The 24,269-nt window shown below is 38.0% G+C and overlaps 1 long non-coding RNA gene across 1 annotated transcript in view; it reads right to left on the bottom strand.

Annotated features, from left to right (window-relative positions):
• Window positions 1-1,585: 1,585 nt before the first annotated feature.
• Window positions 1,586-24,269, bottom strand: part of LOC138923225 (uncharacterized) — a 37,191-nt gene continuing 14,507 nt past the window's right edge. Inside the window, exon 2 of the long non-coding RNA XR_011436554.1 lies at window positions 1,586-2,241. This is a non-coding gene — a long non-coding RNA (uncharacterized lncRNA). The remainder of the gene's footprint in view (window positions 2,242-24,269) is intronic.

Genomic DNA, 24,269 nt, shown 5'->3' with positions numbered 1-24,269 from the left:
TAACCTGAAATTAACTACCAGACTCAGCTCTGGAACAGCTCTAACAACTGCCCCACATTAAAAATGTGATTTCTAAGCAACTCTTAGTGACAATCTGCCCCTCGTAAAAATCACTGTTGGTTCTTTCTAAATGAAAAACTTTCTCCCTCCCTCTCTCTCTCTCCTCCATACAGAAGAAATTTCTTGAAGTGTCTTACCCTAGCTTAGTTATTAAACATTTGAAATATAACATGCTATTTGGTGGGGCGCAAAGCTCCCATAATTTATCCAATGCCTGTATATTGCCAAAATAAATGAGAGAAAGTGTAAGGCTAGAGAGAAATAGTTCTGCACGGTTGCTTATAAAGCTGAAGATTGTCAAGAAATCTTGGAAGACATTGCATCTCTTTTATGTAGACACATGAATTACACATCTTTACACAGAGTCCACTGCATGGTAATGACTTCCCCTGCTGCTGCTTCACAGGCTGGGCTCCTGAGATATATGTTATATAAGTATACAGAGAGAATTACCTTATATAACTGTTAATATTTTATTTCTGTTTGACAAAGAATGAAAATGTATATATCAAAGTGACACCAAGTGGCTATTTTGCAGATTAGCCGTGAGAATTCTTGGCATGGAGCCACATTTGTACGGATATCGAAATCTGTAATTCCCCCATGACAAGAGATTTTCACATATTGAGGTATATGTGGTAAATATTCGGGTTCAAAACTGATTCCATTTGAAGGAAAAAGCCTGACTGATGGTTTATCAAACATACATTGTACATCTGCGTTACCATTAAAGAATGCACTCTCTTAAGAACGCATACTTCCCCTCCTACAACCTTTGGATAATGCCCTATTGGTAACATCCTATTCCTGACATCAGGGTCATGTTGACCTGCTAATTTGCAACTGAATACCTCTTTGAAATTTTGATGAAAATGTATCCTGGGTGTGTTTAATGTATGTTCTTTGTTCTACAAAGATCTAAGACTGTCCTGAAAACCATGCTTCTCCAGAATACTTTCTAACGACCTTTCCAGGTTATAATTCTCACTCTGGCTCAAGTAAAACTCACCTTATTTTTCTTATCTATAGAATGGTTATTGATTATTTTGCATCGACACTCATATATTTTATTTCAGTTTTTGTCGAAAATCTAAATGTGCCAAGCTTCCCGAGTAGGTATCATACCTGTAGCAAACCACTGTTGTGTTTACCTACCCAACATTTTTCTGCTTCCTTTTTTGGAACAGGATCACAGCTTTTATTTGAGGACTCACCTTTCCTCCGTAGTTGCCTCTGGTGTTGGTGGGATTTCTAGTCAGGGAGCCCTGCATGCCAATTGGTGACTTGAGTCAGGCAGGGTTAATTCTCTGTGCCTGGAACTTGTCTCTTAAGAGGGGCAATACAAGGGCAAGAAATGTATTGAGCTGATCAGTCCCAGCTGTGGATAACTAAACCAACTGTGTTGAGTCTTGCTATCTCCACCTAGACTTTGTCCTTTTTATCACGCATTTATTCAGTTAACTATTTTATGTCCTTGAGTTGCTCCATATCTTCCTTTCACTTTATCTTCATTGTTTTTGTCAAATAAAAAAAATCCAGAAAGACTTTATTCAAAAGGATTATTGCAACTGCAAGGGAGGGGGAGGTAGAGAAGGCACATTGCAATAGGGAGAGGTGGACTGTTGCATTATGAAGAATACTCAGACCATAAGATATGCAAGTCTTCTCAAAAGTTGGGCAAACACAGTTTTCTTTTATAGAGAGAAGTAGACAAGTTTAGAAAGAACGAGGTGTAGAAAAGTGGGGTAAATGGGTGGTTTGATGGACAGTAGATGAGAGAATGTTTTACCCCAAGTCCAGCTTATTCTCTGAGGGCTGTTAAGGAGAAGTTGTTTGCAGGCTCAGGCTGAGGATGGGTCAAAGTTCAGGGGCCTGAGGGAAGGGAAGAAACTTAACCAAATTTGATTAACGAACATTTTGTTCCAATTGATCCCTGGGGACAGACATTTCAGCTTATCATTTAGGAGGTAAAAAGAATGGGAATTTGGAGGGTCTGTATCTGGTCTTGTCATAAGTGAACAGGAGGAGCATCCATGAGTCTATTTAAATCCTATGGGGAAGGGTGATTCTTTGCAGTACGCTGTGTCCCAGAACATAAAAAGGTTGGAGGAGTTCTTAAACTTTGATGTTTTCCAGACTCCCAGGTCTCCAGTAAAGTTCAACATTCTTAGTTTCTATTGCCTGCAACAAAAGAATACAAAATAATGTACAACCTCAATTTTCAGATAATTTGATCTGGAGTTGCCTTTAATTTATGTCATCTGATGCCTGATGTAGGCAGGAGGGAGGAAGGAAGACAAGCATACCAACTCTAACCACATGATAAAAGCTGGAAAGAGTGATGATTCTACCCTAGGCTCCTATAAGAAAAGGGTAAACTACTCACAATCTAAAAATATGCAAAAGCAAACAGAGACCCAGATTACTTCTGTGCATGTTTTATCCCGCCTGTGAAATCTTTGGGAATGTTCTGCCCATCTCTTTAGTGCATCTCAGAGAGAGCTGCCAGAGTCTGCCTTGCATGTTCATTCTGGTGCAAGAGCTGCATGATGTAATGAATTTCCCCAAATGCTTCATTGTCCAAAAACAGAAAAGAAAGGACATGAAGTGTGAGATACACTGATAATAAAAAGAACTTTTCTCTTGACTTCATTTCCTAGTCTTTGCTGCCAAGCCTTACACAGAGGCTATTGTAAATTTCTCAGTGTCATTCCAAATGAGATTGCATGCTAAGATAATCCCTAAGAAAACTTGATGGGCCAACTACATAGTGATCCATAATCACTCTAGGAACAAAATAGAGACCATTTAAGACGTTCCTTTTCTTGAAATGAAGTATATCGCAGTACAATATCTTCACTGAAAAAGACAAGACTATGAATATCTCACCCCTTCCTCTCTGACCATCACTGTGAATGTCCTTGCTATGGAAATTGATCAGCAAAGAGAAAACTTGGTAAGAATATTCAAAAAACCACATAAAACACATCAGTATGTTTTTAAAGGAAAGGAAAATAATTACACTTGGCTTGGAATATGTATAAATTCCTCATTAAGATCTCAAAAGTACATTATAAATTCCCATTTTACTCCTAGGACATGACTCAATTGTTTCTGGCTTGTCATTGTTCATCACCTCTTTATGCCTATTTTATGGAATCCCATCAAGATCAACAGTCTGCTTCTCTTCCTTGCACCCCCTTTACAGGGCACCTCATCTCCATTCACCTGCTCTTGGACTGTGCTAAATCCAACTATAGTCATGAGCTGCATAATGACATTTCGGTCAACAATGGACTTCATATACGACAGTGGACCCACAAGATTAGTACCATATAGCCTAGGTGTGTAAGTACACTACACCCTCCAGGTTTGTGTAAGTACGAAAGGGGAGGAAAAAAACCAGGATACCCAAGAAAACTGAGTAACTAGCCAAAATGACTGAAGCCCTCACCTTAAATACCATCTTCAGCTAAATACAAAGGAAGATGTTGGGAGTGGGGTCAGGGACTTCAAAGGGATGGAAAGCAATTCACAAGTAGGTGAAAAGGAGCAAACATTTGGAAAACAAGGTTTTGGCCACACAGAAACAGAAGAACACAGAGGGAAGCCCAACAAACAGGCTTTTCTAGGTTCCTCCCTGTCTACTACCAGTTCATGTTACGCTAAGATGATAGCTATCTTTCTGAGAAGGGTTTTTTATCTGATAATTGTTTTAGGCACTTAGGAGGGAGGTAATATGAAAAACTTTCTGAGTCTTTTGTTTCTTAAAAATAGTCAGCGTAAAATAATCCTCATGTTAAAGAGATACATTTTGGGGTGGTAAATTTTGCTCCCCTTCAGTATACTCTATGGTGTTCGCACAATGCAGAAATTGCCTAACTTCTCATTTCTCGGACATATCCTGGTCATTAAGTGATGCGTGACTGTAAATCAATTTTAACAAGCCCCTTCTTCATTTATGAAGAAACAATTAGCACCCAGTGATGTCACCCAAATTCCAATAATTGTGAAGCAAATGTCTTCCCTCTTCCCTCAGAGGTTTTAAAATTCTGACAACTTGGCACTGTTACTGATCCATTCTCAAATGGAATTTAATTTGTTTTAAAAAAAAGTCCCATTTTCCATAAGTTGTCTGAGTTATATAAGAAAGGTAAATATTCTGACACCCAGAGAAATATCCTAGCTTTTATGACACTCCTGCCTCAGAGGCATTCTTTTTTTTTTTTTTTTTTGGTGAGGAAGATTGTCCCTAAACTAACATCTGTGCCAATCTTCCTCTATTTTGCATGTAGGACACTGCCACAGCATGACTCAAAGCAGGGTGTGTAGGTCTGCACCTGGGATCTGAACACACAAACCCTGGGCCACCAAAGTGGAGCATGCAAACTCAACCACTACACCATTGAGCTGGCCCTCAGAGGCATTCTTTCTTAAGCATGGGGGCAATTCTAAGAGACTATGGTGACTGAATGTCAGGAATTCTCTCTCCTTTCTTTCATATTCTACCCTGACCTGTTTTGCCTAAGTGAAGAATCTTTTCACTACTCTCTTTTTGGTTTTCTGGTTCCTTAATTCTAGTCTCATTACATTATGTTAATCTTCATCTTGCTGAATCTGTTGCCTATTAGACCACATGCTGAGATAATCAAAACCCCTCTGCGTTTCAATATCATGGTCTTTTATCTTCCTCTTTACTAAATGCCTCCAATATCATTTCAGACCACAGATCTTTCCAATGACTGGAAGTCTCCCTTCTCATCCCAGCCTCTCCTATATCAAATGCTGTGAGAATGACAGTGAGCTCTTTGAAAATTTGATGCCTTTGATTATTTAAAAGAGAGCTGTTCACAAAGTTGCCATTATTTTGAAGACGAGATAAATTTGCTTTCAATTTGGAAATGGATTTTAAGTTGTCTCAACTCCACATCTAGGGAAAATGGCCCAGGTTATAAAAGCAGACCCTATGTTTTTATATACTTTCATTGGAAGCTTCTATTTTTATTTATTTATTTGTTTGTTTATTTATTTTTGGTGAGGAAGATTATCCTTGAGCTAAGATCTATTGACAGTCTTCCTCTTTTTGCTTGAGGAAGATTGTCACTGAGATAACATCTGTGCCACCTTTCCTCTGCTTTTGTATGTGGGATGCTGCCACAGCATGCTTGATGACCAGGATGTAGGTCTGTGGCTGTGATCTGAACCCATGAACCCTGGGCCGCCAAAGCAGAGCACGTGAACTTAACTACTATGCCACTGGGCCAGCCCCAGGAAGCTTCAATTTTTTATCATAGATAAATGCAACCTGGACTTTCTATTTTTAAGAGAAGGAAAAGAAAAGCCATGTTTTCTTTTCTTTGGAAAACAAGAGAGAAATATTTTTTTAATGTGTCGACCCTTAGAAAGGAAGTAGAGAAAATGCATTACACATTTGAGGATAACTGGATATTGAACACATTGTCAGGTAGAGACCAGAAGATGGAGGGAAAGGTAAAAGAACATGAAGATGATTTAACACAGTCCCACCGTTAATGGCACTAATAGTCCAGTAGGAGGAAAAAGAGAAAATATTAGAAATAACATGGAGATCCTCTTGAAAAATCTTAGAAATTTTAGAGATTCTTTGGGTAAATAATGAAAAGAAAGGACAGCTAGCATGTGAATCACCTCCTTAAAAGGTTCTGTATGTTTTCTAGGCCTCTAAGCCTTAAAATATCTTCTCTCCATACTACCTGAATTTGTTCACTACCATGTGACATTCCATGAATGATATATACTTTGGATTAAATAGTTTTTGAAAAATAGAAGTGGCTTTGGGAGTGTTCACATCCTACTAGTAGCTCTAAATTTAGTGTAAGTTAGCTCAGTTTACTTTTCTTTTACAAATAGTTTAGACTAGAAGTACCAAGGAGATGGGACCTGAGAGGGAGACATATTCCTGGAGCATAAAATACCTTGGGCTGGAATAGGCAAAGGTGGGTGTTACTGTGGGAGGTTTAGAGACATATAAAAGCCTGGGGTGATTAGTAGAAGGTGAGAGAGCTATAGAGACATAGGATGCTCCCAGGAGAACTATTCTTGTTCAGTTTGCCTGGGGTCAGCCATCTGCTCTAAAATAGGGAGAAATTATACTCCTTTCTTATTATAATCTCTACCTGTCTGTGCTTTCTCTTTATTTGCTTTCTACCTTTCTTCTCCTTCACTTTTGCTTCGTCCTTTCCTGTCACTCTTCCTCTTCCTTCCCCATTTTGATTATTTGATTCAAAGACTCAACGACCAAACCGGTATTACACGCATTCAGTTGCATTATACATTAAATCAGTTTTGGGTCCTGACCTAATGAAGGAAATATCATTCTGAAGAAAATGTGTTAATAATTTGCAATAACCAAGTTACAACCACATTTTGGAACAAAAATAGTGTGTAAATTGCATCCTGAATCCTTCTGCACTCAGGCACAGATTATACATCTTCCAGTTGTACTGATCATGATGGAACAATTTTCCCAAACATAACTGACTCTGGATGGCATAGGCCTGGTTGGTGCCTCACCTCCATGACAAACATGTTGGAAAATGATTGAAACACAAGAGATACAGCACACTTCTTTTCCTTCCCAAAATTACCATAGCCTTGACTGTGTTTCTGTTGATTATACCCATTTATAAGTAATCATGTTAGTATCACTGTATCATGAATACTTCTCTGTTTTTGTTTTATTGAATCTGGCTGTAATTCATCCAAAATACCTTCTATTCTTGATCACTTCATTAAAACCACAAAAGAATGTGTTCAGGGTTTAAATGCTCTGCCCTGAGATTTTGTACATGAATATTATGGCTCCATAGGCTGGCCAGAGATGATGGAAATAGACCTTACCCTTACAGATAAGCTAATTCAGTGCAAGAGAGTTTTTCCTTTCTGAACATAACATTTCCACATGGTGTTGGTTACTTCATGGTTATGTGACTATTCCTGAGTTTATCATGTGATATCAGTTAAATAATAACTGATGACTACCCTTTAGCTTATCAAGGTACAAATACCTATCATTTAAGCCATACTACTAGATAAAAAGGTAAAGAAAGCCCCAAATTCCAGAGCTATAATAATGTTCTACGGACTAATGGTTTGATAGATGGTTATGGGTGTGTCCCTCTCCCACAGAGCTACCATGTTCATTGCAGATGCATCCATTGGCTCAAATCCTGACATTAGCAGCTTCTTCTCATCTTCATTCAATCCTTCCTACTATCATTGCATTTTCATCCACAATCACGGAGAAAGTGCCTATAAATCCAGGATTTCATTTGGGTCATTTTATAATTGACTGTTCTGATTCCCATAAGAAACTGGCATTAAATGAAACAATAGACAGAAGAAGATGGTATTACTCAGGAAGAGATATTGGAGTCCAAGAGAATGGTAAAACAATGACTGTGGTTTATTCAATATGGTAAATTTTAATTGTGAATTAACATAAGAATCAAAATAAATGCACCACCATTTAAGAACAGTCAACCCCCAAAAGAGCGAGCAGATGATCAAGCTTGGGTTTAGAGGTCTTAGCATCATACTGTTGCTTCTTCTTTGACCTTTTGATGCCCTCTCCCTTACTCATTTAGGTGTGCAAGATGCATCCCACCCAGAAGGCGCTTTTGGAAGCACTGGTTTAGGGGGCAGCATGAATTTAGACAAGCCAATGAGCCACATAATTTGCTTCTAGTCCTGGCTATGGAGATCTATTCACCGTTAATCTCTGGCAGTCTGACTACTAGACCTACCTTTAGACAGACCCCATAAAGCTGCACTAAAGTTCTATTAATTCCTTAAATGCCATGAGTCTTCCCCCTTTAGTGTTCTACCTCTGGAATGTTCTTCTTACTTCACTCCTACTCACGTTGGTCCCTTAAACATCCCTTCCCAGACTAAATCACATCCCCTCTATAATGAACTCTCAAAGCGTCTTTTATGTTTTCCTGGTAACATCCATACACATTACAATAAATTCACTTTGTGCAACAGTACAATGAGTTCAGAGATAAGATGCCATTAGGCTGGCTTCTAGAATCAGACAACTGCCCTCAGAGGTCGTCTGAGTTCCATGAATGTGGCAGCCTGCCAACCAGCACTCTCTTTGAACATTCTGTGGCTATGATGAAGTTCCCCAAATAATCTGTGACAGAAATTCCCAGTTGTGGTCCTTGATATCAATGGAGACCTGTGAGAAAGAACTCCACCAAAATCTAAAGTTAAGTTCCAGGGTGGACTGGGTATACTAAAGGAGTTCAGCCTTGAAGGAGAGAAACAAAGAAAATCTCCATTGTATAGACACTGTCATCGCAGAGCTGAACAGGTTGAATAACAGGGCCAGAAGAGGATAGTGATTTCAAATATGCTGTGAGACTGTGCCTCACCTTCTCCTTACCCACGCTCTACTTCCATCAGTTGAGGCCCATTGAACATGTTTCTCAGTGATGTGACTCATTCCTTCCCAGAACTAACTTTCATTCACAACATATATATATACTGTCTTGGGAGAAGGAAGCAAATATATTATCAGATCTCTCACAAAGGGTTGCTATTTTCGCTCTGTCACATCTGATATCATCTCCTAAGCACTCGTTCAATTATCTGATTTTGTTCTCAGTTTTTAAGGAATTTACTGGCCACTAAATAATCATGCCAACGAGCCTGGTCTTGACTTAAAGCTTATGGAAACATTATGCCAGGAGGCAACAGTCCTGAATTCTTTTGGCTGTAATTTCCATTTTGTTCTTTGTCTAAGTGGCTTTCTCATGACTATTGAAGATTCATTTTTAGTCCTGATCATCTTCTTATTCCTTTCTTTTCAATTGTTATTCCAAGGACTTAAATTCCAAGCATCCTAACCCCACATTTATTTATGAATTAATCTTATGGTATCATCACACCACATTTTTTTAGGAAGTTCTTCTCTCAAATAATAACTAACATTTATTGAGCCTTTACTATGGAAACAGGCACCATCTTAAGCACTTATATGTGTTCACTCATTTGATCTTTTGAGTACCTCTATGGTGAAGGGAATCTTTATATTCTATAAATGAGAATAGTCAGGCACAACTGCAGCTAATAAACCATAGGATAGAATTCAAACCCAAACAGTCTAGTTTCAGAGCCCAAATTCCAAGCTTCATCACTTTAGTAATATTCCAGTGTTATTGATAGGGTTAAATATGTGCCAGCTCCATCACAAGATACTTACAGCAGAATAGTACTTCAAACAAAGCTAAGATTCAAATAAAAAGTCTGTATTTAAATCACTTAATTAGCAATTTAAACTTCTGAAAACATAAATTGGATTATATTAGATCTCAATGGGAGGTTTGGTTTCATTCTTCAGGGGCAATAATTATAGTCACCAATGGAAAGGTACCTACAAGAGAAAAAGCAGAGGAAGATTTCTATTGCTGACTGTTAATCTGAAATGACTACTGTACTTAGTGTCAGGGATCTGGATTTAATTTTAGCTCCAACGTGCACTACCTGTATGATCTTTATAAGTCTCCTTTTCTAACTCTCAGTTTCCTCACAGTGCTGGAAACCAATATTTTGCTGAATGTCTGCTACATGCCAGGCTCCATGCTGGTGCTGCATGTATGTTACTTCATTTAATTGTCAGATCTGTTGGGTGTTTAATATTATCTCCATTATATAGGTTGGAAACCTAATGGTCAAAGACATTAAATAACTTGACCAGAGACAATAGCTATTCAACAGCATAGCTAGAATTTGAATCAAGTTCTGCTTGATTCCAAAATCTCTCTGATTTCAGCTCTACCACACTGGCTTGCAGAGGGAATGCATGAGGGCTGACTCACAAAATTTTGAATACAGAAATGTATAGGAAAAGTATATAATATTATAACTGATACTGGTCACCATTCACCGTTAGCTAAATAGAGATAGCAGCTTGACTTTAGAAACAGTTCTGCAAATTATGTATATTGGTTCTTCAAAGCATAGACTTGGTATAGTAATCAATTTAAAAATATCTAGTAGTCACATAAGCAGGTAGCTTTCAGGGGATCTCAACATCAATACTGTCAAGATCCTGTGTTACTTGAGGGATTCACTGCCCACTACACAGTTTACCCTAATAAAGCCTTCAAGTTTAGCTCTAGAGCAGGCATCATGGGCCCCCACACATACCATCTTACCCTCTTCTTTTACAGTGCGTATGGCTTCGAATTTCAAGTCTAGCACTTGAACATCTTTGCCATGCATCTGTCTATCTGGCTCCAGAGTCTCGCTGCCCACACACACTGCAGGCCTGAAGTGTCAGGGAATTAATGCCCATCAGGAGCAGATCCCAAATCATAAGTGGTAGAAGTGGATGTATGAATAGTTCAAGTCTCTCACTTCTCAGCTGGGATAACTCTGGGGCTGTGTTCTACATGGTTTCCCCAGTTCCCCAGCTGGATAAAGCTCCAGTTGGTCTGTGTGGAAACTGCCTTAATAACATGCTCTTTATTCACCTCTTTCTCTGTTCTTTCTCACTTCTCTCATTTACCTACTAAACTATTTGCTCTCTAATCTTTGTCTCATGGTCTGCCTCTGTGACACTATAAAATAAAACAGATCTTTTAACCAGCCCCATTGGTGGAGTTTGAGGATAACAAATAAAAAACTCCCCTGTTTCCGCCAGAGTTCTAAGCCAATTAAAAGTTGTTATAAGAGAGCAAATCATATAGGGACCATAAATATTTTCATTACTGATAAATCTGACTAATATCTGTGGGCAAGTAGCTATATCTATCTGTGGGCAAATGGCTCTCCTAACAATGACCTCAGAATTAAACAGCTACTCCCTTAGTCTCAGGTAGCCCTGGACAGGACATCTCCCACCCCTCCCACATCAGAGGCTGACCCCTATAGGAAATACGGCATGGAGAGCAGAAGAGAAAGGATGATCCTCTGGTCTATCACTCTGGTAGAGAGATGACAAAGAGGCTAGGAAAAACTTACCAAGTTTTTTTCAACCTCACCAGTCATGTTATCTCTCCCTCTACTGGGGGCAGAATGAGTAAAGAAGCAAAGAGAAGTGAGAGGTATCTTACTAGCTGACCTCCTTCCACACAGAAGAAAACATCAAGAGCGGGGAAACCATGTTCCTAACACATGTGTTCAAAAAGGTTAGAGCTCATTAATATGCCAGAGCACTTTAAACTTTGATATCGACGTTCTTTTTTAAAAAATGCTAGATTAGAACTTTTAATCTAATGCCACTCATAAGGAACAATTAGATTTAAAGGCCAAGTTTTACATTACCAAATGCTCCTGAATTTCTTTAACCTCACTGAGAAAAAGAATAAGAACAAAGAAAGATTGTTTATACTGTTACCTGATCTCTTATCAGCCTTAGATTCTACAGCTACCAGCTAAACCAAGTTTTATCATCTTAGTACAAAGCCCAAACGTGTAATGTCACAAAAGTCTGCCTATTAAAAAGATGATCAGAATCATAAATGGATGAAACATTACATTTGCAGCTTATATTTCAGTACAAAATGTCCATCCGAGGCTTAAATACTCACCCATATATTTAAAATTATATTTAAATAACTTGAGGTAATTGTTAGATCATTTAAACACGTTTATCTGTTATAGCAAATAAAAGTTAAAAATAGTTTAATGATGATTTGTGATTTTATAATCAAAACCTTAGAAAGTTTCAAGATTCCTTAAGATATTGGATTCACTGGTAAATTAAATTAAAACAAAAACTGGTATATTTAGCAGACATTCTCCAAAAAGCAACGACCAATGCCAAATAATTTTAATTTTACTTTGTTTACTATTGAGAATTTAATTGCAATCAAAGTCATGCTAATAGGCACAGCACAATTCAGAGTTCTCAATATCAGATGTCCTTTGGAAATTATATGGCCTCTTTGCATATTGCTCACCCTACCCAGCCCACTGGTGAACTCTTATAGGTCCCTTTGACCTAACTCCAGAGTCAGTTGTCCACTGAACCCATCACAGAGTCTCTTGAACCCACTGTCATTATTGCATGTGACAAGTTCTATTATATTAGTTCCTTCTATCGTATTTTCAGGTCTCTGATGACAGTTACTGTGTATTATTTATCACTTGCCCCATGCATCCTGCTTAGAGCCAGGCAACCAATAGAAAATTTGTGAATTTTTTCAATGATCATATAAGCCCCCTAGAACTAGTCATATAGTCAAGGCAGCTAGCTTGAAACACATACTACTAACATTGTCATGTATACATTGTCTTTCCTGCATTAAATACCACAAAACTCTGGGAGTCTCAACTGAATATTTACCCAGGAAAATTTAAACTTATCCCTTTGAGTCTCCTATTTCTTTATTTAGTCAAGAAGAATATAAATAGGATATAGGAGTAGAATATAAATGTATTCCACCTCCACATGTCATATTCCAAAGCATGTGGATCTCTTTTTAATCAAAATTGAAGACTATAGGACACTTGAAATACTCATCAGATATGTGTATCATGAATTAACTGTGATCTTTTCCTTACCTAACATTTAACCTAGACTTTAAGAAAATGCCATCCAATTTTTACATCTTCTATTTCTCCGCTGAGATATGATAGCATGTTTTAAGGTAATCATTATATTATTTAAATGCTATTCCTTTATCTCTGGAGAGCTATAGGCAAGAAGATCGTTACCTATTGAATTTCGTATGAGAATTAATACAATAGTAAATCCAAGAGTACAAAGTCATTGTTAATTCGAAATACCACAACTCAGAATTTGAAATATCTATGACCAGAAGTTGATTTGTAGTTTACCTTTACAAATCTTATATAATCACCCAAATAGATACACATACAACAGGATAATTGATAATGTCAAAATTATAATATTAGTATAAACATGAATAACATAACACCAAATTACCCTCTTTTGATTTTTTTAAAAACCTACTGTTTTTCTAACTACATAAATAAAACATATCTGTGGTAGAAAGTTGGGAAAGGAAGAAATGTCACCCGTATTTACCTTCAGACAGATTTGACTATTGGTATTTTAGTTTACAGCACTAACATATATTTAGCTGAGGACTTTTCAGCCATCCCAAACTTCATGATATATTTTCTTCCCTTTTATTCCTTGTGTTTCATACTTTTCAATATGTCATATATTTACCAGGCAATCATATACAGTCCTTTGCCACATAGGGATGTTTTGGTCAAGGACAGACCACATACAGGACGGTGGTCCCATAAGATTCGTATCATATAGCCTATGTGAGTAGTAGGCTATACTATCCAGGTTTGCGTCAGTACACTCGATGATGTTCACACATGGACAAAATCACCTAATGATACTTTTCTGGGAATGTATCCCCATTGTTAAGTGACACATGACTCTAATGGCTCTGAAGAGCTACCGAAGAATACGAGGTAAGATATGGCATTTCAATACAGTTGACATGATATAAAAACACATAAAATGGTGTTAAGATATTAAGAAAGGATATTATTAATCAACACACAATAAACAGGCAATGATCTATAAAGACCAGGGTCCTAAGAAAGACTTCATGGAGGAGATGACATGAGATTTAGTGATTTAGGTGTTCTGTGAACATTTTTTGAGACTCTACTCTGGGGGCACTGTTGGAATTTATACAAAAGAAAACAAAAGGTACTTTTTCTCTCTCTTCATGGATCTCACAATTCTATGGTACAGGAAGATGCCTAAGAAAATAGTAATATCAATGATAATTATGTGACAATATAATAAAGGCTATGGTCCACACACATTTGATTTCTATGAAAATGCAAGGTGGTAAAGGACTTTTTCTGCCCAAAGACTGAAAAAGGCTTTCTTCACAAAGGACGTCAGAAAATCCACTGGTTAAAATATTTCAAAGGCTGGTAGACTTTAGACATTATTTGTTTGTGCGTCTCTGGCATCCATTCCGTATGCTACCCATATACAATAACTATGTCCTGATTTTCCAGTGGGAAACCAACCCTCTTCTACTTTCATTCCACGTTTTGACAAATGATCCGTACCTGGTCAATTAGATACACCCCCAAACCATCCAGGTGGAGTAACTGATTCAGAGATGGGCCTAGAACCCGAACAATGAAATGCAGGTGTGGGAATTATTGATTATGCTTAGCTGATAAGATAAAACCTTGGAGCTGCATATGCCATCACAGAGTGGGAACCTGCCTAAGAATACAACCCAAGAAGAGGACAGAACTGACATATGGAGAGAAATAGACTAAGATCTAATGACATGACTTGAGGTCTTGAATCTAGCTGTGAATAAAGCAAACTCCAATACTGGGCTTTTTGGTGACAGAAATTTGGGAAGGAGGAGGAGATGTCCAAGAAATTCACTTTTGCTTAAGCCCCTTTTAATTGGTTGCTTTCAATTAAAAGTGGGAAATGCTGAGTGTTATCAGGAATTAATGATGAGTACGTGACTCTCAATGAGGAGTCAAAATATAAGAAGATAACATTAGTCCTAAGTGAACAAGGAAAGAAATTTTCAAAGATAGAACCTATATTTTTAAAGTACTGTCACCAGCAACACTTGGCATGTGGCAATATATTCTGCTTTCATAACACACCAACCAAGAACAGGAATTCCTTTATTCCTAATTCTGAGCATCATCATCACTAAACTTATACTGTTTGTGCTGATAAAAACCCTCTTGGGGATGCTGTATGCTTCATTCATTTTCTTTCAGACATAGGGTTTTTTCCCCCTGCAATTTCTCTTATTTTCATTGACATGCCAGCGGGTGTTAGAGATGGATTGGTGTGATTCCATTCATTGGTACCTTCTGCAATGAAAGCTGCACATAATAATTACTGATGAGAAGGGCCTAGTGGTGAAGTCGCTAGCTGCAACAAAATAGAGAGGGGTTTTACTTAATCTCCCTCTTCAGGAGGCTATTTCTCTCAACATAGAATCTGTAAACTACTTTTTTTTTTTTAAGGGAACAAGATAAAGACACAGCTAGGTAAGGATTTGCATGCTTTGAGCGATAGTAGAACTGGAAGTTGTTACTGAACTGGAAACCTACCAGACACTAACAATGCCAGTAAAAAATGAAAGGAGAAGATAATGGAAGGTATTTGTTACTAGCAAATAGAACGGTTCTCTTTAACCTAATAATAAATCTTCTTGGGGAAGTATAAAAATGCCTTTAGCTACCAACAAAATCTGGTTAGTTCAATTAAACAATTGCTTATTTTAAAAGTAACTAGACCAACAGCAACTGTTAAACAGACACTGTATAAGCCATGGTTAGAATATATTTGGGGACAATAATTCCGATATTATTCATTTGAAGAATGATTTTTCAAAAGAGCTGGATAATGAAGCCACCTTGAGTGTAACTGCAGAATAAAATGATTATACCAGTACCAGCTTCATTGTCATAACTCAGAAAGGTGCTCACTATAAATAAGGTCTAGAAAATAAATTACAGGCCAAAAATGTTTAGTAATAATACTAGCTGAATTTATCCCAAGAACTGATTACTAACTAGTTTAAAACTGATTGTATAGGAATTCACGAGTTCTACTGCTTTTTTGTATGTTTTTGCATTGTTTTGATATAGGTCTCTTTTTTGGAGGGGAAGGGTTGTGGGGTTATAGACACAGAACAATGGAAGATTTAGTTCAGTTGCCCTAAATTTATATTTATGAACTTTATAGGTTGAAATAAGCAGCACCATCCTACAATTAATTTAACCACAATCTATATCAGCATCCATTACATTTGCTAGGCTTCTTACGGGTTTAGAACAAGCTTAGCAAAAAAATGCAGCTTTCCCCAAACAAAAGAACACATTTTTCCATGAAACAGGGAGGTAAATGCAGAGAGTTGGCTCTATAGATATTTTGAGAGGGGAGCAAAGCTTGCATTTTTATTGAACTACTACAGTGATATTAGCAAACATTTGTTTGGAAAAATTGGCAAGCATGTTGTGGGGAGTCTTGAATTGTCTGAGAATAAAAAATAAAACAAAAATGAAAAAAAGAAGCAGCATTCAAACAATATTAGGAGATGGTATATGCCTTGAGTAAAGAGCCTACAGTTTTCTAGTAGCTTCCAACTACTTGCACGTACACACTTGCCAGCCCTACCCTTGGTGATCTGGGGCTGTGACCCGTGAAGTATGTATGTGGTGTTCTCGCCAGGTCAAGGGCTCACCACAAATGCTCTGTCTTGTGTCATGACACTTTCTAGAGGTTCGACTTAGGGAACTTTCTCAGTATGCTTGAGCTTGGAATCCACTGGTAGATTACATAATTAGTGTATCAGATAAACAAAGACATCTTCTTCTTCTGTTCAAATCCAACCCAAAGAAGAACCCAAGCCTTCTTATTTTCCCTAATCTTCATCTCTCCTTTCTCTAAATGTCCTTAAAGATAATCTAACATTCACATTCAAAGGCCCCCCTGTTACAGAACAAAGAACAAAATGCTATCTTCTCCTGCCAGCTTTCTTGACATGTTTAATTGTACCACCGTTCCTCCGCGCTCAGGCTTAGAAAATGTGGTGGCCTTTGATTCATGTTTCTCACTACCCTTTCCTTTTATCTAATCATTTGCTAAACATTACCAATTCTATTTCTGCAGTGTCTTTTATATATTTTTCCATTATTCACAATCTCATGTCGCACTTCAAGAGCTTTCTAACTCACCTGTCTCTTTTTTAGTCTTGTCTACTGTGATATGGTGTATATCACACACTTAAAGGAATCTGGTTGTACAAATTCTCATCTTAGAAACTTTTCCTGTTACCCTCAAAAAATACTCCCAGCTCCATCAGACTTCTCTCATCCACACTGTTTCTTATGAGACCTTCAGCCAATACTAAGTGTTAGACTCCCTCACTGTTAAGTCCACAATTCCCTAGGAAAAGGTGCAGAGAACTGAGTGAGCTGTTTGCATATTTTCCTATTTTAATATTTTGTGACGGATTGTTTTGACATCTTCAAATTTTTGGTGTCCATTCTCGAGTAAATAAAAGAAGTGTATCAACTGTATCAACCACGAAATGAGAAAACAGGAAAAATTAACTAGCTCACTATGAAACGGAGATCTGTCCAAAGAAGTACTAAGTAAAACTCTCCCCCAAATGAAGACAAGTTGAAAAAAACCTTACCCTAGACATATTGTTAGACTAGATTAGTGATTTGCTGGAGAGAATTTAGCATCTTGCATAATCAGGTATATCCTCTATCATTTCCTTGCCCTGACTAACACTTGAGCCAATAGGAAAGGAAGAAGTAGCAGGGCATCTCCGCAGGGAAACTTGCTCATGGTTTTCACAGTCAACCTGCCTATAGAGTTCGGGGTTCCTATTTGGTTTTGATTAATTCCCACATTTCCAGCTGCTTGCAAGACAGCTCTGCTCTGAAAACCTCCAACTGAACACAGTCAAATTGAATCGACCACCACTTTACCACAAATCGTCTCCTCCTCGCGACCTCCCTAGTTTTGTTACTGACAATACTATTTAGAAAACATTGATCTAGACTTCTTCTTTATTTCTTCCCATTCAATCATCCTCTACTTCTTAAAGGCGTTAAAGTTATCAAGACCCTTAAATCTGTGTTCTCCTTTACACTTCTGCTACCATCACACTAGTTAAGATTCTCTTAACTTCGTAGCTGGAAAGCATCTCTGAGCTCTGGTTTCCTCACTCCTTTTTGCATCCAATGAACATTCCACGCCTGCACTTCCAGGCACAGGGTCCTGCCTTTTCTCAAAGTCTCCTGTGATTCCATTTGCAAACATATTAGATCTAAGTTAAATAATGTACAGGCCTATTCATGCACCAGTATGACACTGACAGGGTTGTCACCATCTTCTTTGCCTTATTTCCAAGTTTTGGCATTTTTCCTTAAAATCAGTAAAGAATATAAAATGCACATACATCTATAATTCCCTTCTAGAGCCATGTTAAACCAGACAAATCAAAAAGAAAAAGACAAAAAGAAAGAAAAATAAGAAAAAGGTTGAATGATCGTTCCATATTATTTATGGAACAGAAATAATTCCTAACAATTACATAGTACTTACTTTTTGCCAGACAACGCTCTAGGAGCTTTACCTATATTAACTCATTTAATCAGTACAACAATTCTATGTAATGAGTATAATAAAGGGACAATACCACAGCTCCCTCCCACCACTGTCAGATTCATCTTTCTAAATCACAGCTCAAAGCATAGCACTCACTTCTAAAAACCTTAAATATTTCTCTATTGATTTATAATAAGTTCAACTAGCGAACCTGAAATCAGAGCCCTGCCTGTTCTGACTCTAAGCTAAACTCTCCTGCTTTATCATGTTCTACTCCACGAGTACAACTCCATACCACAGGCCTCCTGCCCTAAACATGGCTCCTGCTTCTCCCACTTCCACACCATTTTTCCACACCCCTCCTTCCACTTATCCCAGATTTGCAAAATAAAATTACACCTAGCCTTCAGCTGTCAGTATTTGTTATCAGTTCTTTCTCTGAAGGTTTTAGTTAACCCACCTAGATGTGATCCTCCAACCTCAATACCTAATATATTGTTGAAATCTTTTAGCATTTACCACATTCCCTCTTGAAATGTAGCGATTTGTGAATATATTTTTTCTTCACTGCAAAAATTCATTGAAGACAAAACTGTGCCATTTCTATCTTTCTTTTTCCAAGCAGAACAAAAAAAGTTGATGAATATAAAATGATTAGAACAGTGCCTCCTATATGGTAAATGCTCAATAAAGGTGAGGTATTACTAGCTAGCGGAACTATTGAATTTTCATGAGAAAACCAGCAGCACCACAGTCCCTTGACTTAAGTATTGTTATGCCCGTTTTAGAAGTGAAGAAGCTGTGTCTTATGCAGGCTAAATGACATTCCCATATTTTTATACGGCAAGTCGTGGCAGTGAAAGCAAGGTTTTGAACCCAGATATTTTTCACTATAAAGGTAACGCTCTCTTTAGTATATTTCACTACCTATCAACTCATAGTAGTGGGTGCTCCTTTATTAATTAATTACTGGATTCTGAGGCTACAATCAGGGTTAATGAGTTTCTAATCCAAATCCTTAATGTCAGGCCAAAAATGGCCTGCTGTCTTTGGTTATTGAAAGGGTTCTAGAACCCCATTACAATGTGTGTGGGGCAGGGGTGTCCCTACACCAAGCAATTCTCTATGACACTAGCTGGATATCCTACATTTCAACTCAATTCTGACACTCTCTACCTGCAGATACCTTCAGATTCCACAGGACACACTTCGGCCACCAGTTGCAAGCCCAGGTTGTTACCTGTGCTTCTGACCAACCAACCAACTACAGACTGGAGGTTCCAACAACCTCTGCCTCACATTAGGTTAATTTGTTAGAGTGGTTCACAGAACTCAGAGAAAGATTTTAATCACTAGATTACCAGTTTATTATGAAAGTGTATAACTCAGGAACAGCCAGATGGTAGAGATGCATGGGGCCAGGTATGGGGAAAGGGTGCCAAACTTCCATGCTCTCTCTGAGTGCACCACTTTCCCCAAACCTCCTTGTGTTCACCAACCCAAAATCTCTCTGAACCGTTTTTGGGGGTTTTGTTTGGCTTCATTACATAGGCGTGATTGTTTAAGCCACTGGCCATTAACCATTGGTTCAACCTCCAGTCCCCCTCCCCTCCCCAAAGGTCAGGGGGGTGAGAGGAGTGAAAGTTCCAACCCTTTAATTGTACGGTTGGTTCTCCTGGCAGCCAGCCCCCATCCTCAGGTGTGGTTCAAAAGTCATCTCATTGACATAAGAAGAGATATCTTTATATTTTCAACAGTTGGGAAATTCCAAGGATTTTAGAGCTCTGTGCCAGATATGGGAGGAAAATCAAATAGATATATTTCTTATTATAAACCACAATACCACAGTTAAAAGTAAAGTTTTATGGGATGCAGCCATACCCACTCGTTTATATATTGTTTATGGCTGCTTTTCATGGCAGAGTTGCATAGTTGTGATAGAGTTGAGTAGTTGTGACACAGCCTAAAATATTTCCCATCTGGCACTTTACAGAAGAAAATGCTGATCTTTGTTGTATGTCAGTGATTCTAACTGTGGTGCAGCTTAGAATCACCTACCATGGGGTCCTACCTCTAGAGATTCTTATTACATTGCTGTGGAATGGGAATTTGAGCATTTGTGGGTTTTAAAAAACCTCTCAGGTGATTCTAATGTACAGTCAGGCTTAAGAATCACTGGCTAGGAAAGACTTTTACAAACTGATTGTAATGACAATCAAAGCCACTGGATACAGAACTAGAAAATATGACCAAGTGACAATTCAGAATTTTGTAATATGCCCGGTTGGTAAAGATACTGGCATGATTTACTCAGTGACTGCATGAGGCTCGCAATATAAAAGCACTCATTTTCTGGCTCTGATGACAAAGCCATTGGAAAGTGGAGAGAGAAGCCTCATGGTAAAGGCTGGGATGAGTCTAACACCTACTTGATTTCCCTAAACAAAACTGCATTTTATCCCAGGGGATTAGACAAAGCAGTTAACTAGAAGATCATTTGTGCCTTGATTGGAAGCCTCACTTTGTGAAAAATACAGAATGCCGCTTATATTAAACACAGTTGAAACAAGTGGAACACAACGTTAGTGTACTTGGGTTGTCAATTCTCTACCTAATCGGCTTATAATTGTAGCTGCTGTTGTCACATGTATCTCATAATAAAGAATGATTGTTGACTAGCCTTCCTCCACACACACACAACCTCCAGTCCATATTTATGTACAAAGGTTTATAGATCATGCAATCACAACTTTTTAGCTGCATGTGTGTTTGAGAGAGAGAGCATGAGAAACTACCTAAACCAAGCTAAGATTAAATTCTGAGGCTTGTGTCCTTCTAATTTTATAGCAATGTGGTGGTCTTTGTGAATTATGAAAAGAGATCCAAAGAGGGATCAATCTGTGAAGAGGATTTCTCTAGAGTTTTCATACTTACCCAGCTCATAAAAGATAATTTCACCCAATCCATCCTACAGGGTGTAGGGAGTTCCTGGGGAGGTAGAATACACCAGGAAGAATATCCAAAGTATGGAACAACCAGAGTCTAAAGTTTTCTGTCTGGTGTCATTAGAATGTGTTGTGATAGCTAGAGAGGAATCATGCTAAAAGCCCCCACTGCTGCTCCTCTACTTGCTGTGAAAATGTCCACAGTGCTCTAGGTCAGTAAGCCTAGGCCCATAGGATCCTCACAGAGTTGAAGGCTGTCACTGGAAAAAGAGGGGAGGCTACAACAATAGTGGAAAAAATAATGTTAATAGAAATAATTTCCTTGCCCATAATTCCTGCCAACCTGTATTTAAGGAATTTCTATTGCTCAGAGGTAATGGGTAGAAAGAATCTGCCTCTTATTCCTTGTCTTGCCTGTCTTAATAGCTTCTCCTGTTGGGGGAGAATGACTTATAGGATGGTGAGACCACTAAAGCATTGCAGCCATTGGTCCTTATTTCTCTCTTAGGCAGGACTGATATGTTAAAGGCTGAATGTGCCAGTTGAATCTTGGGATCTTGGCTTTCCTGTGCTTGACAAGGTGTAGGGTTGGCCACTATCTTCCATGTGGCCAGCTAAGTAAGTGTGTGCTCTGCAGATGCAGTCTTCCCTGAATTTTAGACTAGGGAGGAGAGAGGATCTCTTAGGAAACCTACTCTAAGTTCACATTCCTGCTATGTTCTTTAATCAAAATAGGCAGAAATGGAGCTGGCCCCATTGATTTGGAATTTGAAGGGGAAATGTACGTAATTAACTAGCAGCTTCAAACCCCCAACAATACTGTTTTGTATATTTATGGCTCTTTTTATGATTCAGAGCACAAACTCTTCATAATAACCCCGTGAGGTCACTGAAATAGGCATTTGTTTCAAATCTCCTTTGAAAGTTTCTGGCTGTCTATTCCTATTGTGCTCATACGTCTATTAAAGAATCTAGTGCAATTTATTTCTCTCTCTGTCTATCCTTCCACCATACCTTCACCAAATTTCTCTCTTTTGACAACACACACCATTACCCCAAACTTTGGTGTTCCTTTTCCAACAAGCTCCACCAAGCAGTCTGGTTATTACTCCCAAGAAGTTTTCAGTTCCTTAACTAAAGCATAAGGATTCCCAAACTATGGTATGACTACACCTAGATGTAGAGAAAGGAAGAGAGTGGGGCTGCCAATTTCATTCTCTAAATAAAAATTATTGACTTCCTACCATGTACGAGGCACTGAAGAGACAAAAGCAAAACATCAGTGGTCTCTACTTTCAGAGCGATCACAGTCTAATGGCTAAGGTTCAGTGGGGCATTACCTTGACGAACCATTGGATCCTATTTAGTGCTTTTGTTTCCCAATATCTGGTGCTGCCCCAGGAGGGCACATGTGGTACCATGGAAGGCAGGACATGCTCACGATAGTATTGCTACAGAGAAGAAATACAAGAGCAAAAGTCATTTGGGCAACCATTACCAGGGATCTATTTCTCATTCCTATTTTACTTGGCCTTATTTTAAATAAGGACATGAAGGGGGTTTTGTGAAATCTGATCCTCTTCTTCCCCAAACCACAGAACCAGAAAGCTGCCCATCATATAGAACAAAGCAGCTCATTCATCCTCACGGCAACTAATGATACAAACAGAAAAAAATTTGTAGCTGCAGGTAGTAATAGAGTAGTAGAAATAGATGAACTTTCAAAATCAAAACCTTATGTCTCCATTCAACCGTCTTGTGAAAGAATTACCCCCCAAAAAAGAATATAAACAAGACTAGGTGTAGTAAATAGGCAGAATTGTTTCAAAATACTTTTGACTATTTTTTTAGAGATGGCCCTGAAGCATCAAAGGCTCTTTGAGATGCAGAAATCAAATAAACACAATTTGCACAACACTCTGCATTATTACTATTTCAGTAACAAGCAGCACTTTTCAGAGACTGGTTCTACATTAACACACTGGAAGGCAGATGGTCATCATAATTTTAAAAACATCATAGTTAATCTTGGCCTTGGCTTCCTTCAGACATTAAAAATGATGCAACCTTAAAATCTCCCAGTTTGAGTGCAAACTGTATATTTTATGTTCTGTTTTTCAAAAAAAAAATAAACCCCCCAATTTTCTTCTTGAAAGAATTCATCAGTCTCTCATGGTTTGTAGAGATAGCAGAAAATCTGGAAGAAGTGTCCTCAGTTTGGGTTTTAGATAATTGCAATGAATACTGCAATATTTACTAACTCAGTAATAATCTCTGATCTGATTTTTTAAATTAACTAGAAGACAATCATCAAATTATATAGGTCCACAGTGTGTTGATGTGTTAACAATACGTTAGTGCAATTTTTATATTTTTGGAGGTTGTTTCCTTATATATATTTATATAACTTTTAGGATGATATCCTTCGTATAATTTTTAAAACTCAAGATCGGAAATCACTGATGCTTCTCTAAGAGCATGCAAAAAGAAGGAGAATCCATTTTGAAATCCTAACTCTGCTATTTCTCAGCCTAATGTCTTTGGAAAAATTGCCTCACTTCTCTGAAGATTTCTTATCTATAAAATGAGGATAATAGCACCCACCTTAAAGGTTAGCATAAAGGAATAAAGTCATTTTACAATATTTGTTCTCACCAAACAATCCACATCCCCTCTTCCTAGCAGTGATTCACATAGCCATCATTTTCCCAATTACTCTTCTCATATATATGTATTAGTCCTAATATAAAAAATGATGATTTTGCTGACAGGTACTTGGACCCTGGAAAAAATGCTAGAAACAAAATTACTCATGGTTCTCCTGCTGCGTTCAGGTTTTAGACTTGAGATGCGAGTTTTGGCATTGGTGTGGGAACGGTTAATTGCCAAGAAATGCTGCTGGCCTCTAAATGTATTATCATTTGCTCATGTGAATTATCTCCTCATGTTTGTGGAGAGAACAGTGCTTACCTGAAATGCTTCAGGATCATAAAATCATTCTTCAATAAGACATTCTGGGTGAAGGGGGGATATATCAGGCAGACAAGATTCTCAGGCCATAAGGTTGAAGTAATCAAGTCAAGTAATCAATGGGTTTTATAGCTCATAATGGATGAATTCATCTTTCATTGAAATAACCCGAGTAGCTAAAAGCTTTT

The sequence above is a fragment of the Equus caballus genome, chromosome 1 (assembly GCF_041296265.1).
Source record: "Equus caballus isolate H_3958 breed thoroughbred chromosome 1, TB-T2T, whole genome shotgun sequence".
Classification (NCBI taxonomy): domain Eukaryota; kingdom Metazoa; phylum Chordata; class Mammalia; order Perissodactyla; family Equidae; genus Equus; species Equus caballus.
Note: the sequence above shows the minus strand (reverse complement) of the source record. Positions and strands in the feature narration are given on the sequence as shown.